This window comes from Polypterus senegalus, chromosome 8 (genome assembly GCF_016835505.1).
Source record: "Polypterus senegalus isolate Bchr_013 chromosome 8, ASM1683550v1, whole genome shotgun sequence".
In the NCBI taxonomy this organism is placed as follows: Eukaryota; Metazoa; Chordata; class Cladistia; order Polypteriformes; family Polypteridae; genus Polypterus; species Polypterus senegalus.
The window spans coordinates 9,493,577-9,517,159 of NC_053161.1; the positions used below are offsets into that span (position 1 = coordinate 9,493,577).

At 43.7% G+C, this 23,583-nt stretch overlaps 1 long non-coding RNA gene across 1 annotated transcript; it reads right to left on the bottom strand.

Annotated features, from left to right (window-relative positions):
• Positions 1–241: 241 nt before the first annotated feature.
• Positions 242–21,118, bottom strand: LOC120533588. The gene is made up of 3 exons (XR_005634558.1): positions 21,030–21,118; positions 19,653–19,809; positions 242–658 (listed from the first exon to the last, which is right to left on the bottom strand). It is a non-coding gene; the product is annotated as an uncharacterized LOC120533588 (long non-coding RNA).
• Positions 21,119–23,583: the final 2,465 nt, after the last annotated feature.

The following is a 23,583-nucleotide window of genomic DNA, read 5'->3' on the forward strand; positions in this document are numbered from 1 at the left end:
GAGTGTCAGTTTGTGCAGATATATTTACATTCAAGTACACATTTTCTGAATGACTTTTTTAAACATTCTGGGTGTAGTTGATTACATTTATTAAATATAGCGTGTTCCCCGCTCTTCTCTCATGACCCCGTTGATGTCACGTCACCGCCCTATATCTAGCCTGACCGCGTGACCGTTTGAAGTGGAAGCAGAATGAACCAGAAGAGAAATATATATAAGAGATGTGTGTGTGTGTGTGTATATTGTGAGGTAAATTGAAGAATCACTTGACAGATTAGTCAAGATTATTCAGATTTGGGGTTTAACTGTTGCTGGCAAAAAATAGAAGATAGTGCATGAGGGTGCAAAAAATGTGTTATGTCAAGCAAAAAGACTGAGTGTTAGTGTTATATATATTGTATATTATAAAAGGGGACAGACAAACATGAGAGGGTTGGGGCACCACTCAGGTGATTCTGTATAAATAGAGTGAAAAAAATAACAAAGAAAGAAAGCACATAATAAATGCAGAGTAGTCTTTCCAGGCCAGGGTTCCTAGTAGAAATGTCTCAGCAAGGCTGAAATGCTGGACATATAGCTTCCAGGCAGAAAGGGGTGGGTCCAGAAGGGCAGACAATGGAAGTGATGGCAGAGGTGGAATGGCTGACAATCCTCCATTCTGCAGAGGGAGGAAGAGAGAAGACATTAGCGAACAGCGACAACTCTTGGTTCAGTGGGTAATTACCATCACCAGAGCCCTTAAGCTGTCTCCCAAGCATATATATGTGACATGCCTCTCACCCCCAAGGCCACCAGGTATGCTAAGTATTTGGCGTCCATTAGCCTAAAATTATATTTCTTACAGTTAATCCAGAGACCAGAGTTACTTAGTGTCAAGAGCACAGTCCGGACATGCTGTGTCTGTTCCTTCCAGGTACTGGAATAGATGACAACATCATCTACTGTAGGTAGGCAGTACTATAGGAATTGTGGGTTTGTAACACTGTGACCACCAAATGTTGGAAGGTCTCCAGGTCCTAGTGCAATCCAAATGAAAGGACGTGATACTGCCAGTGTCCGCTAAGGATGTCTTTTCATTTGCAGAGTCTGCTAAAGGAATCTGCTAATACCCTTTCATCATGTCAAAGATGGTCTAATATTGAGCTTTTCCAAGTCACTTGAGGAGTTTGCCCATTTGCAGCATTGTGTAAGAATCAAATTGGTAAACTTGATTGAGCTAATGGATGGACATTGCAAAAGTGCCAACTTCTGTCTGGTTTTGGGATCAAGACTATGGAGCTAGACCAAAACTTTCCTTTATCACCATCCATCCATTCATTCTCTTCCGCTTATCCGAGGTCGGGTCGCGGGGGCAGCAGCTTAAGCAGAGAGGCCCAGACTTCCCTCTCCCGGCCACTTCTTCCAGCTCTTCGGGAGAATCCCAAAGGCGTTCCCAGGCCAGCCGGGAGACATAGTCCCTCCAGCGTGTCCTGGGTCTTCCCGGGCCTCCTCCCGGTTGGGCGTGCCCGAACACCTCACCAGGGAGGCGTCCAGGAGGCATCCTGATCAGATGCCCGAGCCACCTCATCTGACTCCTCTCGATGCGGAGGAGCAGCGGCTCTACTCTGAGCCCCTCCCGGATGACTGAGCTTCTCACCCTATCTTTAAGGGAAAGCCCAGACACCCTGCGGAGGAAACTCATTTCAGCCGCTTGTATTCGCGATCTCGTTCTTTCGGTCACTACCCATAGCTCATGACCATAGGTGAGGGTAGGAAGGTAGATCGACTGGTAAATTGAGAGCTTTGCCTTATGGCTCAGCTCCTTTTTCACCACGACAGACCGATGCAGAGCCCGCATCACTGCGGATGCCGCACCGATCCGCCTGTCGATCTCACGCTCCATTCTTCCCTCACTCGTGAACAAGACCCCGAGATACTTGAACTCCTCCACTTGGGGCAGGATCTCTCCCCCAACCCTGAGAGGGCACTCCACCCTTTTCCGGCTGAGGACCATGCTCTCGGATTTGGAGGTGCTGATTCTCATCCCAGCCGCTTCACACTCAGCTGCGAACCGATCCAGAGAGCTGAAGATCACGGCCTGATGAAGCAAACAGGACAACATCATCTGCAAAAGCAGTGACCCAATCCTGAGTCCACCAAACCGGACCCCTTCAACACCCTGGCTGCGCCTAGAAATTCTCTCCATAAAAGTTATGAACAGAATCGGTGACAAAGGGCAGCCCTGGCGGAGTCCAACTCTCACTGGAAGCGGGCTCGACTTACTGCGGCAATGCGGACCAAGCTCTGACACGGTTGTACAGAGACCGAACAGCTCTTATCAGGGGTCCGGTACCCCATACTCCCGAGCACCCCCACAGGATTCCCGAGGGACACGGTCGAATGCCTTTTCCAAGTCCACAAAACACATGTAGACCGGTCGGGCAAACTCCCATGCACCCTCCAGGACTCTGCCAAGGGTGAAGAGCTGGTCCACTGTTCGCGACCAGGACGAAAACCACACTGTTCCTCCTGAATCCGAGGTTGACTATCCGACGGACCCTCCTCTCCAGAACCCCGAATAGACTTTTCCAGGGAGGCTGAGGAGTGTGATCCCTCTATAGTTGGAACACACCCTCCGGTCCCCTTTTAAAGAGGGGACCACCACCCCGGTCTGCCAATCCAGAGGCACTGTCCCGATGTCCATGCGATGTTGCAGAGGCGTGTCAACCAAGACAGTCCTACAACATCCAGAGCCTTAAGGAACTCGGTATCTCATCCACCCGGGGCCCTGCCACCAAGGAGTTTTTGACCACCTCGGTGACTTCAGTCCCAGAGATGGGAGAGCCCACCTCAGAGTCCCCAGGCTCTGCTTCCTCATTGGAAGGCATGTTAGTGGGATTGAGGAGGTCTTGAAGTACTCCTCCCACCGACCCACAACGTCGAAGTGAGGTCAGCAGCGCACCATCCCCACTATATACGGTGTTGACACTGCACTGCTTCCCCTCCTGAGGCGCGGACGGTGGACCAGAATCTCCTCGAAGCCGTCCGAAAGTCGTTCTCCATGGCCTCTCCAAACTCCTCCCATGCCCGAGTTTTGCCTCAGCAACAACGAAGCAGCGTTCGCTTGGCCTGCGGTACCTATCAGCTGCCTCCAGAGACCCACAGGACAAAAAGTCCTATAGGACTCCTTCTTCAGCTTGACGGCATCCCTCACGCCGGTGTCCACCAACGGGTTCGGGATTGCCGCCACGACAGGCACCGACCACCTTGCGGCCACAGCTCCGGTCAGCCGCCTCAACAATAGAGGCACGGAACATGGCCCATTGGACTCAATGTCCCCACCTCCCTCGGGGCGTGGTTGAAGTTCTGCGGAGGTGGGAGTTGAAGCTACTTCTGACAGGGGACTCTGCCAGCCGTTCCCAGCAGACCCTCACAACACGTTTGGGCCTACCAGGTCTGACCGGCATCTTCCCCCACCATCGAAGCCAACTCACCACCAGGTGGTGATCAGTTGACAGCTCCGCCCCTCTCTTCACCCGAGTGTCCAAGACATATGGCGCAAGTCCGGCGACACGACCACAAAGTCGATCATCGACCTGAGGCCTAGGGTGTCCTGGTGCCAAGTGCACATATGAACACCCTTATGCTTGAACATGGTGTTCGTTATGGACAATCCATGGCGAGCACAGAAGTCCAATAACAAAACACCGCCGGGTTCAGATCGGGGCCATTCCTCCCAATCACGCCCTTCCAGGTCTCACTGTCATTGCCCACGTGAGCATTGAAGTCTCCCAGCAAAACGAGGGAATCCCAGAAGGTATGCCCTCTAGCAACCCCTCCAGAGACTCCAAAAGGGTGGATACTCCAAACTGCTGTTGGCGCATACGCACAAACAACAGTCAGGACCCTTCCCCCCACCCGAAGGCGGAGGGAGGCCACCCTCTCGTCCACCGGGGTAAACCCCAATGCAAAGGCTCCAGTGGGGGCAATAAGTATGCCCACACCTGCTCGCGCCCTCACGGGGCAACTCCAGAGTGGTAGAGAGTCCAGCCCCTCTCAAGGAGATTGGTTCCAGAGTCCAAGCTGTGCGTCGAGGTGAGTCCGACTATATCTAGCGGAACCTCTCGACCTCGCGCACTAGCTCAGGCTCCTTCCCTTCAGAGAGGTGACATTCCACGTCCCAAGAGCCAGTTTCTGTAGCCGAGGATCAGACCGCCAAGGTCCCGCCGCCACCACCCAACTCACACTGCACCCAACCTCCTTGGCCCCTCCCATAGGTGGTGAGCCCATGGGGAGGAGGACCCACGTTACCTCTTGGGCTGTGCCCGGCCGAGCCCCATGGGTGCAGGCCCGGCCACCAGGCTCGCCATCGAGCCCCACCTCCAGGCCTGGCTCCAGAGGGGCCCGGTGACCAGCGTCGGGCAAGGGAAAGCGTTGTCCACAGTTTTATTTTCATTGGAGGTTTATTGAACCGCTCTTTGTCTCATCCCTCACCTAGGACCAGTTTGCCTTGGGTGGCCCTACCAGGGGCATAAAGCCCCGGACAACATAGCTCCTAGGATCATTGGGACACGCAAACCCCTCCACCACGATAAGGTGACGGTTCAAGGAGGAGTCCTTTATCACACCAAGATTTAGCATTTGCTTGACCTCAAGCTCCACTTGTATATGTTTTGCCTCCGTTAAGTTGTACAGACATTCCCATATTACTACCCCGGTGCTGCTATGGTGAAATGCACTATCAGAGAGGTCCTGTGACAAACAAGATAGCTGCTTCAAGCTCTCGTCGTTGCTTGGGTGCCAAGCTGGAGCTGAAATTAAAGGACATTTTCTGAGTAAAGCAGGAACAGGGCTAATCAGAGTAAAGGTTGGGTTCCCTTTCCTTCCACAGTTTCAGCAGGTTTACAAGGTAAACTCATTCGGCTGGGTGATGATTTGGCTGTTTCACCAAGTAGTCGACCAGCCCTTTCCTGTCCTAAATTTCATAAGGGCCCTACCTGTGTGTTAATAGTTTGGAGTGAGAGGTGGGAATGAGAACCATAACTCAATCTCTGGGACAGAACTCTCAGAGCGCCATGCCATAATTGTAACAATGGGCCTGTGCTGACTGTGCTTGTACCATATCATACTTTAAGATGGTTTGAATCTTAGCAAATCTATCATGTAACTGCTTGATATATTCTAATATATTAGTGGAAGGGAGTGCCTCTTCTTCCCAACCTTACTTTAGGATGTCTACTAATCCCCAGGGTTGTCATCCATATAATAATTCAAAGGGAGAGAACACCACGATTGCTTGTATGACTTCCCGATTGGCAAACAACACAAAGGGTAGTAATTGATCCCCAATTCCTCCTATCCTCATTGACCACCTTGCGCAGAATTTGTTTGAGCATTTGGTTGATCTGCTCCACTAGACCATCAGTTTAGGGATGGTACACTGAAGTTTTTAAATACTTAATCCTGAGTAATTTGGCAACTACCCTGAATGTCTCTGAGGTGTAAGGTGTTCCCCGGTCTATTAAGACTTCTTTAGGCAAGCTGACATGTGGAAAGACCCTTACAAATTTCTCTGTAATGTTCTTGGAATTAGCTACTGTCAAGGGGATAGCCTCATAATCAACTAATATGAGGATGCATTTATGTCCTCTAGCTGAGGGTTCAAGGGGCCCTACAATATCCACCCGTATTCTCTCAAATGGAACATCTATGAGTGACATGGGGACATTAGGATTCCAGGGAATCGTCCATAATTAGCATTCTGGGCAGGAAGTGCAAAAATGGTGGACCTCCTCATTGATCCCTGGACAAAAGAATCTGAGATTAATGTGCTCCAGTGTCTTCTTTATACCCAGATGGGCACCTAGGAGAACTAGGAGCAACAACCTTGTGTCACCCTCATTTTCTGCTAAGCAATATAAAAGATTGTTTTTTAAGAAAAAATGTATAATTAGAGGCAAAAAAACAAACAATGAAAGCACATAATAAATGCAGAGTAGTCCTTTAATGCTGGGTTAATGTCCAAGTGTCTGTTAATGGCATTTTCATTGGATCGCCACATTTCAGCCTGTTCTCTGCCACTTTTAGCATTAGCCTTGAATTTTACTTGCACTGGGTTCCATTTAAATGTGCGTCGGTCGAACTTGTATGTGTGTTTAAGGTATGGTTAGTGTGTTTGTATGTGTATGTTTGTTAAAGGAAAAACAATGATAAGACCAGCAATGATGTATGGAGCTGAGACATGGAAAGTTAAGGCAGTAAATGCAGTATAGGAGAAGGAGTTAGGTGTGGCAGAGAGGAGAATGTTGAGATATATGTGTGGAGTTACAAAAAAGGATAGAATAAGAAATAAGCCAATCACAGATACAACAAAGATGGGAGAGATAACTAAGAAAGTACAGGAAAATAGCTTAGTATAGACATCTGATGAGGACAGACAATGAATATGTGAGCCAAAGAGTGATGGGAAATTATGTATGGGGAAAAGAAAGCGAGAGAAGTGAAAGTTGAAGTACATGGATAAAGTAAAAGAAGTTCTGAAGGAAAAGGGTTTGACTGAAGGTTGATTAAGCACATTGACCCCATATAGAAGTGATAAAAGATGAAGAAGAAGAAGAAGAAGAGGAGTAAAGGAGAAGTCCTGGGAAGATGCCTGATGTTACTTTTGCCCTATCGCTACAAGCCGTACATCTTCTTGGTCTCAGGAGATATAAACCACCATGTCACAGGAAGCTTCCATTCATTTTGGAAGAATTGAGCTCCTACAATGGGAGCTTGAATTTGACTCTGCAGTTAGCACGCTATATTGGCACATGGCCAGAAATCTAAGAAAATCCATCTACTTTATCCTTTTTAAACTCTAGATATTAAATTGGGTTTTCCTGGAGCCCCAACCCTTTATTGTTTTTTTTGTGTTTATTCTATAAATATATGGTTGTACATTCACAGATTCTTCACAAAAACTGCTTTATGTTAGTAAACATCTTTGTTAGTTTTCTTAAATGTCAATTAAGTAACATAATGTTCTGGTTCAATATGGAGAGCACTTTTTATTTTTAATTATAGTCCTGGCTTAATTTAACTGATTTCCACTTTCATATACAGAAGTATTAGATTGATAGTTGGAACTAACATACACAAAAATCGCTGCATTTTAATTCTGTTGGCATCTGAACTAGGAATTATTCATTTTGGTAGTTTGTATTATTAGGTATTACTATAATTACAGTCTTCTTTTCACAAACAGAATACATCATAAAAATAAAAATATGTGCATTTTTATTCTGACTGGCTTATATAAATAAAAATTTTAATCCAACAGCAGGCATTGACTAACATGTATCTTTCCACTGGCCCATGTCCAGCCTATGTCTCTCAAGCTGCTTAATGCTATTTCAAGACTCAAGCTACAACCTCTATTTGACATCTTCTTTTTTTGTATTTGACACTGAAGCCCCACTACTTTATTTTCTGTCTGCTGAGCATATCTGTTGCAACATTGTCTCACTAAAGAATGAAATCATATTATGCACAGTAACCAGTACATTTTTAGATATACAACAGGGTGCTTTACAGAATGCTGGATCCTCACGGACCCAGGCTTGCATGTTCTAATAACATGCCTGGCTGTTTTCTGTGTAATGTTTGTATGTCCTAGTTATGTGTGCAAAGTATTTTTCTCTGACATCCTCAAAGATGTACTGGGTAGGCTAATTGGCGACACTAGCGTGTTGCATGTTGGTTGGACAGGCAGGTAGGAGTATTCACTATACTTAGTCCAAGTAACAGTGCTGCCGCTACTACTACTACTGTACTACTATTACTTTCATTAAATTGGTTCTAGTGTATATATGCACACATTTATGTGCCTTGTGATAATCTGGCATCCTGTCCTGGGTTTCTTTCTTTCATAAACCTAGTGCTGCCAGTATAGACGTCAAGCCTTTGAGACCCTAAATTGGACTGGGTGGATTAAGAATGTATATATGTGTTTTACTTCAAAAAAGATACCACATACAGTATACAGTATGTTTCATGCAAATGAAATCTGAATTAGTTTCTCCTTTAAAGGTTACATTGTTATTTGCACCTTTGTGTGATGTTTGTTAATTGGTTGTTTAAAATACTGTCATATACATGCACAGCATTCCAAAAATGTGCACACAGTATGATAAAGGGTATCAATTCACATACTCCAGATGGAAACACAACTAAATGTGTCTCTGTGTATTAATGCCTTGATTGAATGATTCTTTAGTGCATTTTCTAAACCTGTTATTTCAATATAGTGTTTCGGAGGGCCAAAGCCTACTCTAGCAACACTGGACTCTGGACAGGAAACAATCCTATACAGGACACTAATCTATTGTACTGCATACTCACTCACACTGGGCCAATTTAGATTCAACAAGCAACCAAAGCCACAAATAAGATGTATGCAAAACGATAAAACATACATAGACATGCAAAGAGCTTGTAGATTCTATAAAGACAGTAAGGCAGTTTGGATTTGAACGCAGAGCATTATACCTAAGAAGAAATGACGCTTGATGCTGTACCACTTCTAGCTGGAAAAAACTCCCACTAAAAACTGTTATACCTTATCTATGACTATGAGAGTAATACAAAATAGAAGATATTTGCTTCACACTTTTGCAATCAGGAACTCATTTTATGTGGTACTCTACACTAGATGTGAAGGTGCATAAAACCCTAACATGCAAATGAAGCATGTCTTAAAATATGTATGAAGAATTTGTGGCCGTTCTAGGTTTGGCAGGAGGGGAAACAGCAGCCTACAGTAAATAGGCTATAAAATGAAGTGTACTTCTTTACAGATTTTTGTGTTTTGCTGATTTTGCTTACACCAGAACAAAGGTAAAGGAAGCATTGCAATGCTTGTGTAGATTTTAACTTTCAGTTCAAGTTCAATTAAAACACATTTTTTTGTTGTGAGTGTAAAAATAAAGCAAAAATGATGATAAAGTATAGACAATAGAATACAATAACAGTGAAAGAAATCCACAGTTTACAGTGTAATGATACCTGACTTTGTCTGTATTTTGTCATACTATCAGGATACTACCACTCACAAAATGTATTGTTTGGGGATAAAACCTGTTTTTCAACCTGCTGCTCTGATTATTAATGCTATAACACCAGATGGTAAAGGAGTGAACAGTTTTCGCCTGAGGTAGTTATAATCCTATATTTCAGCAGCATTTGGAATACATCACTTAAACTAGTGGCCAGTTGAATTCAATTACTTTTTAGCACATTTCATAGACCTTTGAATGGTGTTTATTTGCTCTGTGGATGTGTTTTCATATACTGTAACACAGTCATGCTACCAGTCAGGGAGCATTTTATGATGAATTGATAAATGTTCAAGAGCATCCTGTACTCATACTATATCTCCATAGAAAACACACTTGAGCCTTTTGGATTATAACCTCAGAATGATCCATTAAACACCTGTAACCTAAGGAATTTGAAATAGCTATCTGTGTTCCCTGTTGTTTCATCAATATTAATGAGAATCTAACTTCCTATATTGATCCCATAGGTCCACAATGACTCATTTCTTCTTGTTGATGTTTAGCATTGTACTCTATCCACAGATCTGTCACCTCATCCTCATATGCAGTCCCTTTGTTGTTGCTGATCAACACAATCACTGTTGTGTCAACAACAAATGCTGTCATCATTATTATATTCAGTATTTGGCTGAGTGTTTAAGATCTCAGTGAAGGACATTTTGCTGTGTATGATTACCACCTGTGGTCTGCCTGAGCCTGTTAGGAAGTACAGTACCCAGTTGCAGATATAATATCACAGATCCAGATGTTTGAGTTTGAAGACTTGCTTAGAGGGAACAATTCTGCTTTAGGCAGAGTCGTAATGAATAAAATAACATGCTTCCACAGGTGTCCAACCATTCATGCTTTATGTAATGCAGATATAAACTGAAAGTGTTTCTTATTTAAATACTGACAACACAACATTTTGAAAATATGTTGCATTTCAATCAGCTTATTAGACTCAGTCGTCAATTCATTTTAAGTTGTAAAATGTAGTCTATTCAACTAGACTATATAATAATAATAATAATAATAATAATAATACATTTTTATAGCACCCTACCCATGCTCTAGATGAGGCATCTGCCTGAGGCACAGTCATTCATCACTCACGTTAAGCTAATTTGGTGTGGTTAAACAATCAAATCTGCTATTCTCTGGAATGAGAAGGGAAAACCAGAACTGAGCTTAAAATCTTTCAGTATGGCTGATATTTGAAAAGGGGAAAATTAAGGTCTCTATCTCTGTTATTATAAACATAAAGATATTGATATGAAGTTTCTCATAACCTAACCATTTCAATGCCTAAAACCAGTAATTGGTCAGAATGCATTCAATGATGAGTTTTCCACATTAAACCAGTCTGCTCAATTCACATTTAACTGAATTTGACATATACTAGGTGTGGCCTCTTTTGTCCAAGGTAATTAAATAGAGAGTGGAAGCTGGAACCGTTCTTCAGGTCAGGATAGGCTCTGTCCCCCACAAATCTTAATTTAGTTTGATGGATGTTCTGCTGCAATAATACAGGTTTTATGTGGATGTTCCAGGGTCTTTGTGCTGTCTAAAACATAGTGATAAGATGAAAACATCTTCAAATTGTTCTTTTTTTGTAGACAGTGGACTGAATCTTTGTATATCCCCTATGACACTTTCTCTTGACTGATTATAAATTGCATCCTCTGCTGCAAGAAAAGGTTCAAGCAAACTTAAAAAGTTAAGATCATGCTCTGGAAAACAAATGATCAGTTATTCTGATATACCTGTATTCATTTTTTCTGTATTGAAATATATAAAATTCTAGCTGGGCATATTACAATATGCTGTATAACATTGTATTTTTTTAAAGTTACAATTTCACATACAGTGCATCTGGAAAGTATTCACAGCGCATCACTTTTTCCACATTTTGTTATGTTACAGCCTTATTCCAAAAAGGATTAAATTCATTTTTTCCTTAGAATTCTACACACAACACCCGATAATGACAACGTGAAAAAAGTTTACTTGAGGTTTTTGCAAATTTATTAAAAATAAAAAAATTGAGAAATCACATGTACATAAGTATTCACAACCTTTGCCATGAAGCTCAAAATTGAGCTCAGGTGCATCCTGTTTCCCCTGATCATCCTTGAGATGTTTCTGCAGCTTAATTGGAGTCCATCTGTGGTAAATTCAGTTGATTGGACATGATTTGGAAAGGCACACACCTGTCTATATAAGGTCCCACAGTTGACAGTTCATGTCAGAGCACAAACCAAGCATGAAGTCAATGGAATTGTCTGTAGACCTCCAAGACAGGATTGTCTTGAGGCACAAATCTGGGGAAGGTTAGAGAAAAATTTCTGCCCCAATGAGCACAGTGGCTTCCATCATCCGTAAGTGGAAGAAGTTCGAAACCACCAGGACTCTTCCTAGATCTAGCCGGCCATCTAAACTGAGCGATCGGGGAGAAGGGCCTTAGTCAGGGTGGTGACCAAGAACCCGATGGTCACTCTGTCAGAGCTCCAGAGGTCCCCTGTGGAGAGAGGAGAACCTTCCAGAAGGACAACCATCTCTGCAGCAATCCACCAATCAAGCCTGTATGGCAGAGTGGCCAAACGGAAGCTACTCCTTAGTAAAAGACTCCCTCCTGGAGTTTGCCAAAAGGCACCTGAAGAACTCTCAGACCATGAGAAACAAAATTCTCTGGTCTGATGAGACAAAGATTGAACTCTTTGGTGTGAATGCCAGGCGTCACGCTTGGAGGAAACCAGGCACCGCTCATCACCAGGCCAATACCATCCCTACAGTGAAGCATGATGGTGGCAGCATCATGCTGTGGGGATGTTTTTCAGCGGTAGGAACTGGGACACTAGTCAGGATAAAGGGAAAGATGACTGCAGCTATATACAGATACATCCTGGATGAAAACCTGCTCCAGAGCGCTCTTGACCTCAGACTGGGGCGACGGTTCATCTTTCAGCAGGATAACGACCCTAAGGACACAGCCAAGATATCAAAGGAGTAGCTTTAGGACAACTCTGTGAATGTCCTTGAGTGGCCCAGCCAGAGTCCAGACTTGAATCCGATTGAACATCTCTAGAGAGATCTTAAAATGGCTGTGCACCGACGCTTCCCATCCAACCTGATGGAGCTTGAGAGGTGCTGCAAAGAGGAATAGGCGAAACTGGCCAAGAATAGGTGTGCCAAGCTTGTGGCATCATATTCAAAAAGACTTGAGGCTGTAATTGCTGCCAAAGGTGCATCGAGAAAGTATTGAGCAAAGGCTGTGAATACTGATGTACATGTGATTTCTCAGTTTTTTTATTTTTAATAAATTTGCAAAAACCTCAAACTTTTTTTCACATTGTCATTATGGGGTGATGTGTGTAGAATTCTCAGGAAAAAAATGAATTTAATCCATTTTGGAATAAGGCTGGAACATAACAAAATGTGGAAAAAGTGATGCGCTGTGAATACTTTCTGGATGCACAGTATGTGAATGTACCAGAATTATTATTATAACCAGGGGTGTTGCGAAAGTACTTGAATCTTAATTTTGTCTATGACCAATCAGATAGAACTGCCCTAAATTATAGTTTGAGGGAATTCAAAATCCCTCCAGCTATGCTAATTTGCACAACTGAATCCAAGATATTGTCATGGAGACATGGTACCACTCTTAGCTCCAGAGATCCGAGTCTGTCTGGAATTCTTTTGTACATTCTCCCCAGCTACAGGAGACTAAGCTGAAATCTTTCTACAGTCAATTTCTGTGTGGTGTCCTTACTCTCTGCATCTACAATGCAAGAAGGTTTTTTTTCCAAATATTCCAGTATTCATCCAACTATTCAATTTTTCCTCCCATATCTCAAAGATGTGTGTGTTAAGCTGAGTGATCAGCAACTGTCAATTGACACTGTATGGCTTACTGGGTAAGTGCTTTAGTTTACCTTGTAATGGATTGGTGGTCCATTTAGCATTGGCTACTCAGTTTGACTTTAGTCTCCTCCAGAATAGGACTGAGTAGATTGATAATAGGTTGATGACCATTTTAATGTTAGTTCTTCTTGATTTTCTCATTTTTTAATCTGACCCATATTTGCATGATTCAATGAGAATTTACTCTATATCACATTGTGCAAATGCAACTGGACTGGTAACTCCAGCACATTCCTTTAAAGAAAAAAAATATGCAAAACAGAATGATCTAATGAAGTTTTACTTTTCCCATGGGTTATTCATTCTCCCTCTTTAACTCTATTACTTTCCATCAGTAGCAGGAACATTTTGGTGCAGCTATACCAGAATTTTCCTTTATTTTTGCAGATATCTCAAATGGTAACATGAACTTTCCTAACTAATAATATCTTTTCCTCTTTTGCTAAAGACTGCCGATGTGTGCAAGTACAGTACATGCACTGTTCGTGTCACAAAAAAATTATGAAACAATAGAATGATGGTGCCTAGTCTTTACTCATTGTCTTCTGTCCATAGTGATACACTCTGACATTGTCGTAACCAGATAAAATATAGCAATATAGATTTAAACAGTCATTAAATGGAGATCCACTGTCCACAAAAATATATTGGGTATGAACTGCTTAAATTGAAATAGCAACATCTCAAGTTTACAACTGAATGCCTTTGAGGTGAAAAGGACAAGTCACGATAACATGAAAAGTATGCGCAGAATACACACACTGCATGACTCTAATACAGTTAGACTCTGATAATGTCAAGTAACGGTGCTAAACAATATGTGGCCAGGTGCTAGCTTGACAGCACAACTGAAAATAAATATGCATACCTGTTTGTTCTGCACCAGGAGTTTGTGCTTCCTTCAAACAGAGAAATCATACTGCAGGCTTCTTTTCCGTCAAGTGGAAGGTTTCCTTGGTAGAGTTTTCAAATTTAGTTATGAGTGAATGAGGCAGGCAGTGTTATGTGGTGGTTAAGGCTTTGATGTTTAGTCTTTAGACCCTGAGGTTGTGGGTTCAAATTCTGCTACTAACATCTGTGTGACCATAAGCAAGTCACTTTACCTGCCTGTGCTCCAACTTGAAAAACAAAAGAAACGTACTCAATTGTATCCCTAAAATTGTGAGTTACCTTGGATAAAGATGTCATCCAAATAAATAATAAGCTAAATACAGCTCAGGCCCATTCTGGTCAGTGTACTGTCTTGTGCCCAATGTATTCCTGATAGTGATAATTTTTTTTACATTTTCATACCTTAACGTTGTAGGATTACCCACTCCTTTATGTAAGTTGTTGCTTGATTTGTAGTTTTTATACATAAGGGTTTAATATCTGACATTAGATTGAGGTTTGTTTTTTAGTTTATAGAGTTACTTTTGTTCCATTTTTATTTGTTTACATGAAACTATCTTGGGTCCAGTCACATGACCACTGAGGACATTAATGGCTATGATGATATGCAGTAAATACGGTGGTGATTGGACAATGCCTTATCCCTTGGTGGATAGAACAACCTTGTAAAAGCTTTATTCCAAGTAGACCCTAGCATTAGGTTTCTTTGGTTGATTTGATAACTTTTCTGATTTTGACCTTCAGGTCTGTCTTGCCCATACAGTTTATGTTTACTTGATTTTGATTGCTCTATTGCTTTCTCTGACCACGTCTTTCAGTCTGATCAATTGCTGTTTGTTTTGATGCTCGCAATAATCTTGGGCAAATTATCACATCCTTCACATATGGGAGCAAATGGCACTGGACCCTTTGCTGGCTTGTGCTGTATAGCCTTGAATAACTGGAAGTGAAAATGAATGATTAAAAAAAGTGGCTCTCATTTTATTGTTGAGAAGAAGTTTCGGTAACCTTTAAGTGTCATTGCTAAGCTGGAAAGTTTAGGTGGCATACAAACATAGAGAACCAATTGTAAACCAAGAAAACTGCAGACGCACTGTCAAGAAATTGAACAGCAGAAAAAGAATGAATGAATTATTGAATGAATGAACACTTTGGACAAGAAGTGAGTCAAAGTCAAAATACTGTAAAAGGTTTGTTATCAAGAGGATAGAAAAAAAAACTGAGTGCTGAAACCCAGAATGTAAAGCAAGAACAAAATCAAAAACAGACAGCATGAGATTTGAGACCAAAACAACAAAAGTAGAGATTCACAAAGCAAGGATAAGAGTTTTAGCATTTATCCAAATCACAGGAACTTCACACTGGTATGTAAACTATATTTCACTGACACCTTTATTCAATGTGATTTACAATATCCGAGGTACAACTGGTTACATTTCTTTTTATTTTTAAACTGGATCACAGGCAGGTGAAGTGACACACAGGCATCACAAGTGGAATCATAACCCCCCAGTAACGGCGGCTTATAGTTTTCATACTCTCTCAGTACGTTTAGCATTCGTTTTCTCAGAGGTTGATGCACTTGCTGCTCTTCTTCCGTCAGCATCTTTTCGCATTAAAACTGATTTTAAGTTTTTGTGTTGCAATTACTTAGTACATTTTTCTTAATTTTTCGCTTAAGCTGGCACTTAAGTGTTCAATCTGCCTCAAGAATGATTTAAGAAATGAAGAGGTAGAGGAAGTGACTGTGACGGTGGTATGAGAACGGCACCCATACGCATGCACCACACAGACGCCCTGCTGCCGAGAGCGGATTCTACAAGAAAATAAAAGATAAAGAGTAATAAAAATCATCACCACGAAAGCAGACAGTAGAGGTTACGTAGTATATGTGTACCACATTTCAGGTCAATAGGCTAAATGGTTTGCGAGCTACAGGCGATTTAAATTACTGGACAGACAAACGAACAACTCTGGTAGCCTATTATATAGAAAGATAGGTTTGGGGTTTGATGTCCAAAGCCTTAACCACTACACCATACTGTTGCGTATCAATGATGTCAGTACCAATAGACAAGTCTTGGCGACACAATCTATGAAATAATGAGAACACAAACACGATATTGTCTTATGATAACATCCATCCATCCATCCATCCTCTTCCGCTTATCCGAGGTCGGGTCGCGGGGGCAGCAGCTTAAGCAGAGAGGCCCAGACTTCCCTCTCCCGGCCACTTCTTCCAGCTCTTCGGGAGAATCCCAAAGGCGTTCCCAGGCCAGCCGGGAGACATAGTCCCTCCAGCGTGTCCTGGGTCTTCCCCGGGGCCTCCTCCCGGTTGGACGTGCCCAGAACACCTCACCAGGGAGGCGTCCAGGAGGCATCCTGATCAGATGCCCGAGCCACCTCATCTGACTCCTCTCGATGCGGAGGAGCAGTGGCTCTACTCTGAGCCCCTCCCGGATGACTGAGCTTCTCACCCTATCTTTAAGGGAAAGCCCAGACACCCTGCGGAGGAAACTCATTTCAGCCGCTTGTATTCGCGATCTCGTTCTTTGGTCACTACCCATAGCTCATGACCATAGGTGAGGGTAGGAGCGTAGATCGACTGGTAAATTGAGAGCTTTGCCTTACGGCTCAGCTCCTTTTTCACCACGACAGACCGATGCAGAGCCGCATCACTGCGGATGCCGCACCGATCCGCCTGTCGATCTCACGCTCCATTCTTCCCTCACTCGTGAACAAGACCCCGAGATACTTGAACTCCTCCACTTGGGGCAGGATCTCTCCCCCAACCCTGAGAGGGCACTCCACCCTTTTCGGCTGAGGACCATGCTCTCGGATTTGGAGGTGCTGATTCTCATCCCAGCCGCTTCACACTCAGCTGCGAACCGATCCAGAGAGCTGAAGATCACGGCCTGATGAAGCAAACAGGACAACATCATCTGCAAAAGCAGTGACCCAATCCTGAGTCCACCAAACCGGACCCCTTCAACACCCTGGCTGCGCCTAGAAATTCTGTCCATAAAAGTTATGAACAGAATGGTGACAAAGGGCAGCCCTGGCGGAGTCCAACTCTCACTGGAAGCGGGCTCGACTTACTGCGGCAATGCGGACCAAGCTCTGACACGGTTGTACAGAGACCGAACAGCTCTTATCAGGGGTCCGGTACCCCATACTCCCGAGCACCCCACAGGATTCCCGAGGGACACGGTCGAATGCCTTTTCCAAGTCCACAAAACACATGTAGACCGGTCGGGCAAACTCCCATGCACCCTCAGGACTCTGCTAAGGGTGAAGAGCTGGTCCACTGTTCGCGACCAGGGCGAAAACCACACTGTTCCTCCTGAATCCGAGGTTGACTATCCGGCGGACCCTCCTCTCCAGAACCCCGAATAGACTTTTCCAGGGAGGCTGAGGAGTGTGATCCCTCTATAGTTGGAACACACCCTCCGGTCCCCTTTTAAAGAGGGGACCACCACCCCGGTCTGCCAATCCAGAGGCACTGTCCCGATGTCCATGCGATGTTGCAGAGGCGTGTCAACCAAGACAGTCCTACAACATCCAGAGCCTTAAGGAACTCGGCGTATCTCATCCACCCGGGGCCCTGCCACCAAGGAGTTTTTGACCACCTCGGTGACTTCAGTCCCAGAGATGGGAGAGCCCACCTCAGAGTCCCCAGGCTCTGCTTCCTCGTGGAAGGCATGTTAGTGGGATTGAGGAGGTCTTGAAGTACTCCTCCCACCGACCCACAGCGTCGAGTCAGGTCAGCAGCGCACCATCCCACCATATACGGTGTTGACACTGCACTGCTTCCCCTCCTGAGGCGCGGACGGTGGACCAGAATCTCCTCGAAGCCGTCCGAAAGTCGTTCTCCATGGCCTCTCCAAACTCCTCCCATGCCCGAGTTTTGCCTCAGCAACAACGAAGCAGCGTTCGCTTGGCCTGCGGTACCTATCAGCTGCCTCCAGAGACCCACAGGACAAAAAGTCCTATAGGACTCCTTCTTCAGCTTGACGGCATCCCTCACGCGGTGTCCACCAGCGGGTTGGGGATTGCCGCCACGACAGGCACCGACCACCTTGCGGCCACAGCTCCGGTCAGCCGCCTCAACAATAGAGGCACGGAACATGGCCCATTGGACTCAATGTCCCCACCTCCCTCGGGGCGTGGTTGAAGTTCTGCGGAGGTGGGAGTTGAAGCTACTTCTGACAGGGGACTCTGCCAGCCGTTCCCAGCAGACCCTCACAACACGTTTGGGCCTACCAGGTCTGACCGGCATCTTCCCCACCATGAAGCCAACTCACCACCAGGTGGTGATCAGTTGACAGCTCGCCCCTCTCTTCACCCGAGTGTCCAAGACATATGGCGCAAGTCCGGCGACCACGACCACAAAGTCGATCATCGACCTGAGGCCTAGGGTGTCCTGGTGCCAAGTGCACATATGAACACCCTTATGCTTGAACATGGTGTTCGTTATGGACAATCCATGGCGAGCACAGAAGTCCAATAACAAAACACCGCTCGGGTTCAGATCGGGGCCATTCCTCCCAATCACGCCCTTCCAGGTCTCACTGTCATTGCCCGTGAGCATTGAAGTCTCCCAGCAAAGCGAGGGAATCCCAGAAGGTATGCCCTCTAGCAACCCCTCAGAGACTCCAAAAGGGTGGATACTCCAAACTGCTGTTGGCGCATATGCACAAACAACAGTCAGGACCCTTCCCCCCACCCGAAGGCGGAGGGAGGCCACCCTCTCGTCCACCGGGGTAAACCCCAATGCACAGGCTCCAAGTCGGGGGGCAATAAGTATGCCCACACCTGCTCGGCCTCTCACCGGGGGCAACTCCAGAGTGGTAGAGAGTCCAGCCCCTCTCAAGGAGATTGGTTCCAGAGTCCAAGCTGTGCGTCGAGGTGAGTCCGACTATATCTAGCCGGAACCTCTCGACCTCGCGCACTAGCTCAGGCTCCTTCCCCTTCAGAGAGGTGACATTCCACGTCCCAAGAGCCAGTTTCTGTAGCCGAGGATCAGACCGCCAAGGTCCCGCCTTCGGCCACCACCCAACTCACACTGCACCCAACCTCCTTGGCCCCTCCCATAGGTGGTGAGCCCATGGGGAGGAGGACCCACGTTACCTCTTCGGGCTGTGCCTGGCCGAGCCCCATGGGTGCAGGCCCGGCCACCAGGCGCCGCCATCGAGCCCCACCTCCAGGCCTGGCTCCAGAGGGGGGCCCCGGTGACCAGCGTCGGGCAAGGGAAAACGTTGTCCAAAGTTTTTGCTCTTCATTGGAGGTTTGTTGAACCGCTCTTTGTCTCATCCCTCACCTAGGACCAGTTTGCCTTGGGTGGCCCTACCAGGGGCATAAAGCCCCGGACAACATAGCTCCTAGGATCATTGGGACACGCAAACCCCTCCACCACGATAAGGTGACGGTTCAAGGAGGAGCTTATGATAACATAGCGTTTAAAAAGTAAACTTTACACTAATGTAGAAAACATTTATAAACTCTGCATGTAATATTCTAAATGACAATAAACTAATATTGCCACCCTAAGAAAACAGTTTTCTAAGTTGGCCCATTCACAACAAAAGAGCCAATAGAGCTAGCCCAATCAGGCTTGCAGCACCTGGCATGGAGTCAATTTCACATACTACAACAATCAATATTTTTGTAAATCAGAAATTACTTTGAGAATTTCATGGAGGATTGAAAAAAAATATTTAAGAACACTAAAGTTAAGGGGTACTATGTGCTGGTGACCAGGTTTAAAATAGAACCAACCTGGCAGAGATGGAGCCTGTTGGTCGGATTTCTCCAGTACTTAATTTTTTTCCAAAGGTGTTCGAGCTATGTGGATTTGCCCGACTGGACTGTGGCTTGACTGACGAATGGTACTCGGGTGCTCCTTCCTTGATGGTGTCGAGATAGACTCCGCCCTCTACAAATTGAAAAAGGGGGAAGATTTAGAAAAATAGTTGGATGGTATCTACTATTTAAACAGCCGGTGAATTGTGAGGCAGTCACACAATGATAGTACAGAGCAAAAAGTATGAGAAGTAAAATTGAAACAAAGCAAAAGTAAGTTTTATTCGCATATTTGTTTGGATTTAAAAAATACTATGCTATGCATTGTGTGTCTAAAAGTGCAGCTCCCCTCGCTTCTAATACGATACCGAGTGCCACTCTCGTTCACTACTCCGTGTCTCACGCGTGAGACGAATTGCTAATTAAAGCCTTTCGCGGATTTGAAAATAACTGAGTTATAATTACACACACGGCGCCTAATTAAGACGTACGAGGGAGGGAGGGCGTTAAATAGCTGATAATTAAACGCTGTATAATTTCAAATTCAAACGGGCCCGCACAGAACGAATTTGTTGCTTTACTTACGCGGTCGCATCATTTTACGAAGCAGGGAAACTGATTTCAGTATTTGCAAAGGTGATTGCTCGAGTTAACTGGAGAACATCTTCATTCGAAAGCATCTTGTTCTGACCTTAGCCTGCAGTTTAACAAAAGGGACAAACCGCTTTTACGGCAGGTGCTGTCAAAACCAATACAGAAAATTGCAGCAAGCGATTCATAATTATAATTTGGGATTGTTATTGTGATTACTTGGATACGTTTTTGATTATGTACCTCTAAAATATGTATGGTTTATAGGTGGTGGCATGGTTAACTCTGCAGCCTCAGTTCTTTTGTGGAAATTTTCAATTTTTCTTAAAAGCTGATGTATTTTTTTTTTTTGCTCCCATATATTCAAAGACCAGTGTGTTAGGTTATTTAGGCTGATCAGGGTTGGCCCTGTGTGAGGTATATGAGTGAGCCTTGTGTTGGAATAGTACCCAGTGCAGTGCTTTTTCTACCTTGCTTCCAATGTTAGTTGGATAAGCTCAGTTTACCTGTTAAAATTCTATATTGGACTAGCGACTGGGAGCCCGATCGAATCGGACTACAAATTCTACGTTTGTGAAATCCATACTTTCTCTGCAAAGAATTATTTGTTATTTTAAGTTCTTGAAACGATTTTGTTATCATGATTTGTGCTTAAAATTACTCAGTTTGCAAACATGTCAGAAGGACGGATGCCAAAACCGAACTGCCCAAAGATAGATTTCGACATACCAAGCAAATGGCGATACGTTGTAAATTACTTACGGTTCCGGAGCTGTCGAAAGGTTTAAGTTAGTCATGGAAAGTATCCCCCACCAAACCAACGTTCCAAAAACCAACCGAATTTACTGTTATCTGCTCCAACCAACACCGACTTACTATACTCGGCCGTCCAGCGGCGTCACTGAAGCATTCGAACATTCTTAGCCAATCATGCAATACTGCGTCTGCGTTTGCCACGTTATGTTCTTACTACAGAGGCAGAGTCCCACTGCATGGTTCTAACTTGTATTGAGTCGAGGTATTGACGCGAACACCATACATACGGGCAGTATCAAATTTATATATAAGGATTAAATGAGTAAGAGTGTTTTGTTATGTTTGCTAGTCGCAGATTTTCAAATTGTTTTCCTTTCAAGGTAATACGACGGCCATGAAATTTTCTGACTTCGTTTTGTGTTGTCTTGAAAAACGTGCCGAAATCCGCTTCTCAATAGCTTAGCGCAAATAAGTGCTACAGTACGTTGCCTCCCATTCATGGAAACGTTACCATTTTTGTACAAGCGTTTTTGCTTCATTTTATATTTGAATTTTCTATTTAAATCTTTATTTTCTTCTTCGGTTTACATTTTCCTAGTCCTGCCTGAGACATTGCTGGTGTATAGTTTGTTGAGGAGCAAGTCCAGTTTTTGTGTTTATGAACAATGAGTCAACGACCAACAAAGAAATTCAATGCAAGTGAAGCCCTGGCAGAAATAATGGAGTTGTCGGATTTCGATACATCAGACAACTCAAATGAAGAGGACAATGATGATGGAAGTGACACTGTGTCAAGTGATGAGGAAACAAAAATTGATGATGAAACAGCCCCGTGGAGATGCAGCAAATGTAGCTAAGGAGTGACGCTGTCACATGTGCCCAGGGGAAAATGAGAGAAAGATAAAGGCCACTTGCTCCCAGTGCAAACTTCTGGTTTGCCAGGAACATTCAGAGCGTTCACTTGTGTGTCTGGCCTGCAAACAAGTTGAGGTTGAGGCAGATTCTGAATGACTGATCTATATGCGAATCAGATGTGTAACTGATGTCTTGTTTTAGTGCTACTATGACTGTATTTTATATGATTTGGTGAACACTAAACCTGCATTACTATTATAAAAGTAACATGTAAACCATTAAAAATCACATTTACTTCATTTTCAGAGGTAATAATTTCTGAAGTTATTGTATTGCTCTTTAGGCAGATTTAACCACTATAACATGGTCTACAAGATAGTGTTCTGCAAGATCCCCCCCATTCATGGAAACATTATAAAAATGGCATTCATGGATAAGGGTTAATGATCCAAAGTTATTTTGAGGTTTTATCATACATTTGTTTCCATTACCGGTCCAAAAGAAAGCTGAGCCTACAAGTGCAGATAAAGTCCAAAGCACAAAGCAGTACTAGTTATGACATACCACACACTCACTCATACCACACTAATTTATAGTCTCCTATTACCCTAAAATGCATGTTAATGTACCAGAAAAAATTACCAGTTCCATAAAGCTCCAAAACAGTAGCAGTAGCCTCCAGTATCACCTGGAGGTTTACCAGCTGTACAACAAAAACTAATATGTATCAGTTTTTCCAAAACTGTTCCTTCATCCATTATAAAATCAGTTAAGGCCAGTTCTGGGTAGTATGGAGTCAGAACTTCTCCCGACAGAACTGGGTGCAAGCGAAACTAACTTTAGATGGCATGGCAGTCTTGCAGAGTATGCTCTTGCACATGTGCACAGTCACTGTATAGGGCCAATTTGGAGTTGCTAGTCAAGCTCCCCTGAATGTCTTTGAGATAGGTTAGGAAAACAAGAGTCCCTGTAGAAAAAAAAAAAAAAAAAAACACACACATAGGTATGTGGAGAATGTGTAAATGCAACTAGATTTTTTTGACCAGCCCTGACTTAGCCATGCACATTTAGACAATCCAGCATTATCGATGAACTCTTAATTCACTCATTTGTTCAATTCCCAACTAATCTAACAGACATCTTTGACATTCTTATGCACATATACTGTAAATAAAATTATTTTACAATATCTTAATTTCTGAAGTATATTGTAGTGATTATATATATATATATATATATATATATATATATATATATATATATATATATATTTTTTTTGTAGTGTTTAGCTTTTTTAACAACTTGGCTGACTTTTCATTTGGTGAATCAGCAACCAGTTTGATGTTTATAGGTTTAGTAATCGTTCATCACAGTTTATACAGTGGGCAACAGACATTTCAGTCAATTTTGTTCTGGCCAACCATAGCTGTAAAACACAGATAAAAGTCTGTGTATTCCAAGTAAAAGTGATTTGATCCTTTAACCTGACTTCAGTGATGTTCAAGGGCAGCCACAATACAGGTTTATAATTTTTATATCTGAATCAGTTACATAAATATATTCTAATTGAGACCTGGTCTGTCTGTGTAACATGCTGAAGTTGTTTATTCAACCTTACTATTTAATTGGTGGTGTGCTAGAAATCTTTTCTACCTTAGTTTAAAATTTATTATCACTTATACATACTACAGTTAAATTCTTACTT